The 7597-nt window shown below is 31.9% G+C and overlaps 1 long non-coding RNA gene across 1 annotated transcript; it reads left to right on the top strand.

The window, feature by feature from the left end:
* Positions 1-447: 447 nt before the first annotated feature.
* LOC132279525 (uncharacterized) lies at positions 448-5878 on the top strand. Its single transcript, XR_009471343.1, has 2 exons — positions 448-638; positions 5613-5878. It is a non-coding gene; the product is annotated as an uncharacterized LOC132279525 (long non-coding RNA).
* Positions 5879-7597: the final 1719 nt, after the last annotated feature.

The following is a 7597-nucleotide window of genomic DNA, read 5'->3' as shown; positions in this document are numbered from 1 at the left end:
CTTGACTTAGTTGTTGAAAGATATTCTTGTGTTATGTAAAAATTGCATGTTGAAGACATGACATGTCATATGCTATTTAGACTTAAATTTTCGGACATGGCCACTACAAGAAATTTGAGTTTTAGTGACAGTCCTTTAGGGACAATCTTAAAAATTGTCCGTAAAACCTTCTTTTTTAGGCACAGTTTACAAAAACTGTCCCTAAAACTTTATTTTTTGGCACAATCTATAAAACTGTCCCTAAAGCCTTCTTGACTGTCCCTAAAGCCTTCTTTTTTGGCACGGTCTTTACACCAATTTCATAAAAAAATTGTTCGGCAAAACTTGGCGCTTCATTCCTTGTTTGGCGCGATCAAAATTATAATATATTTAATTATTATATTTTACAAAATACATCAAACTATGTCGTTTAATATATCATTACTTCCAAAATTATAATATCATACCTACAGTCGATCTCCAGACCACTTCAGTTCTCAACCCGCTTCAAGCCTTCACGCCCCTTCCACCCTCGTAGAAGACAGAGGCTAGCTCTTCCACCCTTTTCCACCGTCGTAGAAGACAAAGACTCTTTCACCTTCTTCCAACAGCAAAGGCCGAATGACCTAATAGTTCCAACAGCCACTCTTAATCATAAGGTACGACATTTTTATTTTTTTACAATGTTAGGGATTATGCCTCTTTCTTCGATTTTCAGAGAACCTTAATCTTCAATTTCACATTCATATAACTCACTTCGGTTTAATGATCCTCACCATAGTGTTTTTATTTTTTATTTTTTTTTATTTTTATGCAAATACATGTTGTAGGGTTTTGAAATTGCAAAAGGCCTAACTATCGAAGGGGTAAATTACAAATCTGGAGTCGGCTTGTGGTCTGAGTCTGAATCGCTATAGGAAATACAAGTTTGAGATATAACGAGTGTGACTTGTTATGTGCTTGTTAAAAAACTCGTTATGTGCTTGTTACACTGTGAAATCACTTTGACAAAATTTGAATTCTGGGTTCTATTTCTATTTTGTTTGTTGTATTGTGTTCAATTTAGGAAAAAAGTCACATTTATAGAAGCGATTCTTTGTTGCTTATGGCTAATGGTAGTAAATGTACGAATTCAAGTTTGCAAACATGACATTTTAACATTTTTTTTCTTTCTAATATGAATCTTTCTATACTTGGTCGGAAGTTATGATTGTTTCTGAAAATTTTCAGTGGATGTATAAAGCTCCATGTGCAATGTTTTCTTAAAGCATTTTATTTGTTTAATTTTCTTCTTCTTTAGCTGGAGGATGCGTTGGCCTTACTGGGTTATTAACTTTCTTGTATAATTTGGTATATGCTTGTTTGTTTGCTTGATTGGTTTTCTAGCTTGGATTGTTCGGGGTAGTAAAATAAATTCTGGTTTAAATTCATGGTAAATAGTTACACCCTGACATAATTTTATGGGTCATTCCTTGGTGTTCCCTAGGTTTGTAAGGGGGTGAAAATTTTAAAAATGAGATTAGATGTGGTAGATGTACAACATGGGGCTTGGGAATGTTCTGGGAAAGTTTTTGAAGGAGGTGATGAATTGAAAGCCATGGCAGCCTGCGTTTCTTCCTAAGCCATTTTCTAAGACTCGGGCTTAAATACTATGTATAGAGGTCTTTCATTGATCATATGGATATAGAAGCTCTATCTCCTGATTTTCAAATGTAAATATAATTTTAATATAGCATACCAACTAAAAGCATAAATATTAAATTCTTTTCCATGGTAAATCAAGTTACAAATGATGATAAAAATCACTATTTCCATCTGATTGGAATTTAAGAAACACAACAATCTCTTTTGATTTTAGCAACGACTAAATATTTTGTTGCTTAAAGAGCAATGCAATCAAATTAAACTAGTTGATAAGAGTTTGTATGTCTTCTGGATAGCGAAGCCCAATGTTCATTGTTTAGTGTATGTAATAAGTAAGCTTTTTGAGACATGAAATGCACTAATTCAGTTAAATTTGTAATCTTATAGATCAAATTAAGAGTTATGTATTTATAAATATGTTTGTTCTTCTTTTGACATTGATGAATTAATTAGTTGGTGTACACATGTAAAATTGATTCCTCAAATACAATGGGATTGCATTAATCTTTCACGCTATCTACCTCCTCCTATTAACACCATGGAATGTAAAGTGATCGAAATGGATTTGTGTGCTAGATATTTATATAGTGTTCTTGTTTTTCATTTTACTAGTACTTTGCTTTGTTTCTTAGCTTTAGGATCGAAGAGTAACTTCAATAATAAATATTGAAAGAACCAGTAATAGATTGGAAAGATAGCAATAGAATATGAAGCTGAGAAATTTGAGATATGTGTAAATGCGATATTTTGTAGGATAATGCTGAGGATATTTTGTAGAATAATTCTAAACATTTATTTTTTGTTTTACGTATGTTTATTATTTATTTATATATATATATATATTAGATTAACATATGAAATCTGAATAGCATCCCAGACTTCAAAATCAGTTTTCAACTGTTGTGGGTTGGTTTGTTGTTCATGTGGAATAGGTGTCTTCGTATCAGATTAGTTCTGTTGTTCTGCTTCTGCCGGCATCTGTTCTTGGTATGTGCCATGGTTCTTTGATCCACCCTATCTTCTACTATTTATCTTCCAGATGTAGGGTGGTGCTGGTTTTTTTTTTTTTTGCTCCAAGCTGTTATATATTTTTTTAATGTTGTGCTATATGAGCTATTTTTTTTATGTTTTTTATTTTAAAAGTATTGATTTGCTTTACCCTTTTAGACAAAACCTGCATCAATGGACCATTTACGAATAATGTTTCAATTTTTTACTTTCAATTTTTTTTTTTTTTTTTTTTTTTTCACCCTTTTGTGAGGCAAAAATTTTGGAGTTCATTGTCAGGTGATATATGACTGATACCCTGAAATGAGCATTAATTAGTGTAATGTACATAATATTCGTACACTAGCAGCAGTAATAATAACTAGTGTAATGGTTGAGCTAATTCTTTGTAATACTAGAGAGATTTTTTATTTGAAAACCAGTAATTATTGAATTCTTTAACCCTACTATTTCCTTTTAGATATTTGCACATTGTATTAACTATAGAGATAATTGGTTACCAAATCTTCAATCAACCAGAAATAATAAATAAAAAGGGAAAATCCGAGAAATGACTAATAATTGGATAATGTACACAAAATAGGCATTATTTCCACAGTTTAAAATGTTGTATTTATGTTCATTCACTGTTATACAAGTGGTGGGAGGAATATGGATATGGATTAGAAAAACTCTTGAGAACAACATTTTTCTATATATAATTCCTTCAAATTCATTTTATTAAGAAGGCAAGCCAACATAGTGCAAGTTTCATGTTTGATGTTTATCCATAATATCCATTACTTCACATAATCAATGGAGGTGTGGACTTCTCAATGAGAATCTCAATTTAACTTTCAGTTATACCCGTAATCTAGAAGCATAGACAACCCCTGAACATCAAGATCAGATAATTGATAATTCTTCCTTTATATTCTTGAGTTTCTTCCTCTTTCTCCCCCCTATCTGAGGAAGAAAAGCTGGATAGAAAATAAAAAATGTATTTAATGGATACTTTCCCAAACCAAAATGTAGCAGGACCAGGTTCAATTGAAGAAGTTTTTCCTAATTTTAGTTGGCTTTTATTTTCAAAAAAATTATTCCAAGAGATGGTATAATTTGATACCTATATTCATAGCCTTGTTATTCTAGTGGGCCTTTATTTATTATGTTGTTTTTGAATTGTACGCAGTTACATCACATCTAGGATTAACTTATCTCAAATAAGTCTCTTGTAGTAACTTGTAATTTTATCATAAAACTAGTTCTAAACAGGAAAAAAGATTTAAATTAATTGAAAGAATAAATAGTGATAGGAATAACATATATACTGTTTGAAATAAAAATTGCGGTAAACAAATGCTAATGGGTTTGTGATGTAGGACAAAAAGTGTTGTCATACCAAACTGATATAGAACTAGAATGAAAGAAGGGGATGAGAATGAGAAGATGAGGTCAGGCTAGAAGGTCAGATGACATATGATAGGAGTGAAAAGTTAGATTGAAAGAGATAGGCTTGAGAGACTGAGAGATTGAGAATAACAAAAACAAAGAGGGAGAAAGAGATATGGAGAGAATTTGTAAACTCGCGATAAAAATTCATTAAAAAAACTAAGTTTGAGCATTGTTTTATTAAGATACTTCCCCTCAAACTCATTAAAATATCTTTTTCTTAATGTGATCAGTTTAGCCTTTACTATTTTCTGGTACAAGTCTTTTTCTCTTTAATTTGTATCTCAATTCTCAATTATAAGACTTATATGTCAATTGCAGGATGAAATGATGCATAGGTCAGACATGGTTTCGTGATTACAAACTGTCAAAGTGCATCCTAGTTAACATGATTGATACCTAAACAATCACTTGGCAGTCAAATTCATTCAATGTATTGATCCTAGTTAGGTAGTACCAAATTATTTCAAAATTCAATAACTAACAAAAAGGTACACAATTTACACATTTATGCTCACAGTTTGGTGGCCTTGACCTAAGTGTGCTCAACATTTTATATGCTTCTTCATCCCTATTTACTCTTTCCATCCTTTCAGCTCATTCACAATACAAAAGATCATATATATATATATGTATATATATATATATATATGTATATATATTAACTTTTAATACCCATTTGCTTTAAGTCACTATAAATTAGGTTTGCGGGGAACAGACTTTGTTCACTAAATTTCAGATCTATTGGAGTATCTCTGGGTATGTGTTTCATTAAATTTCACATTTACTAGTAATTATTAGTGTTATAAGGGGGATAATCTGCTTTTTTGTGCTTCACTAAATTTCAGAATATTTCAATATCTCAAAATTATGAAATACTCATCTAATATCATTCTGTTACAGCCCCATGAATTAGAATTCCTACCTTTGAATATGCAAAATAATAACTTTGTTTTTTCTACGAAACCTAAATTGGTTGTGGAAGTTTCTTTAAATAATACCTGTTGATATCGTTTATTGGCATTTAATAGCTCTATTATATGTTCATTTGTTTGGTTCATGTTATTACTATATATGAGGATTTGTTGTATATTTACATCATTTAAGATTTATAATGCAGAGAGAGTGAGTTTGCAAACCCACCTGTTTGTAGAAGAAGCTGTGTTGCCCTTTTTGTTGTGCAAGTGAGATATTTTATAAATTTAAAGGTCTGGTTTGTATTATGAATTTCTTTGAGAGGGGACAATGATGAAATGTTGAGAATAGGACATTTTTGTTTCTAATTTCTAATATCAGATCTTGAATATGTGTAAAGTATTCAAAATGTTTCCTTAAATAGATTGCTTTCAGTTAACAAGTGTTTACAATTAATATCAGTTGTCATTTGTCATTGCAGTGTGCCCAAACTCATCCTTCCATTTTGAAAATAAGCATTTCAATAAGCATTTTTTTTTTTTTTTCTCTCTATTGAGATTAATATTCTAGTTTGCACATGATTTATTCCTATGCCATATTCTTTCAATTTGATAGCGAACGTAAATATTTTGCAGGATGCAATAAAAGAAAAGGCTGCACAAAATTCTCAAAATTCTGATGGTACGAGTCCAACCATAAATGATGTTGAGATAGTGCAAAACCAACTAGGCATAAGGAAGGGATATTGCTGTGGATTCAGACATGATTTTAGTTTTTGTTTAGAAAATTGGAGATTTTATGGATCTTGAATATATATATTGTGGGTTTTTTTTTTTTTTTTTTTGTTTGTTTTATGACTAGTAATATCTTTTTGAATGTTATTGTGGTACTATTTTGTTTATGTTTTTCATGTATCCGGAATGGTTAAACCCACAAATTAAGCATACAAATATATATATATATATATATATATATATATATATATATATTAATGTAATAGGGACAGTCTACCCGTCCTTAATACAATAATTATAATTAAAAAAATCATGTCTATCTGCCCCTAATACAATAATAATAATAATAATAATAATAATAATAATAAATTTATTAGGGACAGTCAATAATGTATTAGGGATGGTCTATCCGTCCCTAATACTACAGGTATTGGGGACAGTCCCCGAAACTGTCCCCAATACTATAGGTATTGGGGACAGTCTATACCGTCCCTAAAAAGTTTTAGGGATGGTGTTATTTGGGACAGTTTGACCGTCCCTAAAGGTCAAAAGTATTTGTCACAGCTAACTTTGACCGTCCTTAAAGCTCTTTTGGCACGCTACTTTTTGTCACGGACCAATTTAACATTTAGGGATGGATTCCGGGCTTTTAGGGACAGTTTCGACTGTCCATAAAACCCGAATTTCTTGTAATGTGTATGGTTTTTGTGGATTCAACCTTACTTGTGCATGGAATGTGGTAACTTGCATTTGATTTTGTATAAGTTTTGAACTTATTAATTTTGGAAAGCTTGTGAGGACATAATTTATGTGATGACTAGGGTTTTGATGAGTATTGAAAAGTGCATATTTAAACCCCTTAAGCTTAAGCATTCTAGTACCTTTATCTATCTTACTTTACCATTTTAGATTGATTTCGTATTATTTTCATTTTCAGGCACTTATCCCGAAAATAAGCTAACTCAGCCAAATAAGAGCTTAATTGAAGCAATTTTGGGATTAAACAAAGAAAGGAGCAAAGTGGAGAAAGAAAGAAGTAAATGAAGCCAAAGATGGGAAGCAGCAAAGTTCGATCGATCCAACTTCAAGGTTCGATCGTTCGAACAATGATCGATCTCAGTACTTCAAGATAGATCCAAACCTTGACTCAAAGCAAAAGTCCAAAGTTCGATCAATCCAACACCACCCTTCGATCGATCGAACACTTTTGTCCTAATTCAAATGATTAATCTTATCCACAACTGTACCACCCACTAACCACTTTTGTCCTTTTCCCAAAAATACCTCTCAAAATATCTCGGATTTGTCTTTTCCCAAAAAGCTCAACCAGTTGGATTGATCCAGCCTCAGTTCGATGGATCTCAGCAAGTTTGATCGATCCAAGTCCAAGGTTCGATCGATCGAACTTCCTCCAGTGCGAAAAAGTTAAAAAGACAGCTTATTCAATCCGTCCTCTATCCAATCATTAGAGAATATTCTTTGCATGACCCTAGCTCATTTGGTGTGTCACTTGACCTACCTATAAAAGGAATATGATGCACATTTTGAAAAAAGAGATTTTTAGCATTTGGTAGATACAATTTTGGAGGCTATTCTTAGTGTAGAAGAAAAGAGGAGGAGGCTAGAGACACCATTAGAGTTCTTCATCAACAAGGAGCAGATTTCAACCATGGAGTTAGCCCTTGAGGGTTGGAGGAGCATCACCATGAGTGGCTAGACATCCTCTTGGGACTAGAGGTAGCCCCAAGCATGCTTTCTATATCTTAATCTTGTGTATTATTGAGGGATTAGTATTGTAATTAATGTTTTGACACTTCGATATATATATAGATCTTGATTGTTCAATGATTTATGTGGTTAAATGCTTTCAATTGATCATTTCATTG

Source organism: Cornus florida, unplaced genomic scaffold (assembly GCF_030987335.1).
Source record: "Cornus florida cultivar Cherokee Brave unplaced genomic scaffold, ASM3098733v1 CherokeeBrave_3.0.0_Hap2_Chr10, whole genome shotgun sequence".
Taxonomy (NCBI): domain Eukaryota; kingdom Viridiplantae; phylum Streptophyta; class Magnoliopsida; order Cornales; family Cornaceae; genus Cornus; species Cornus florida.
This window is presented reverse-complemented; position numbering and strand designations above follow the sequence as displayed.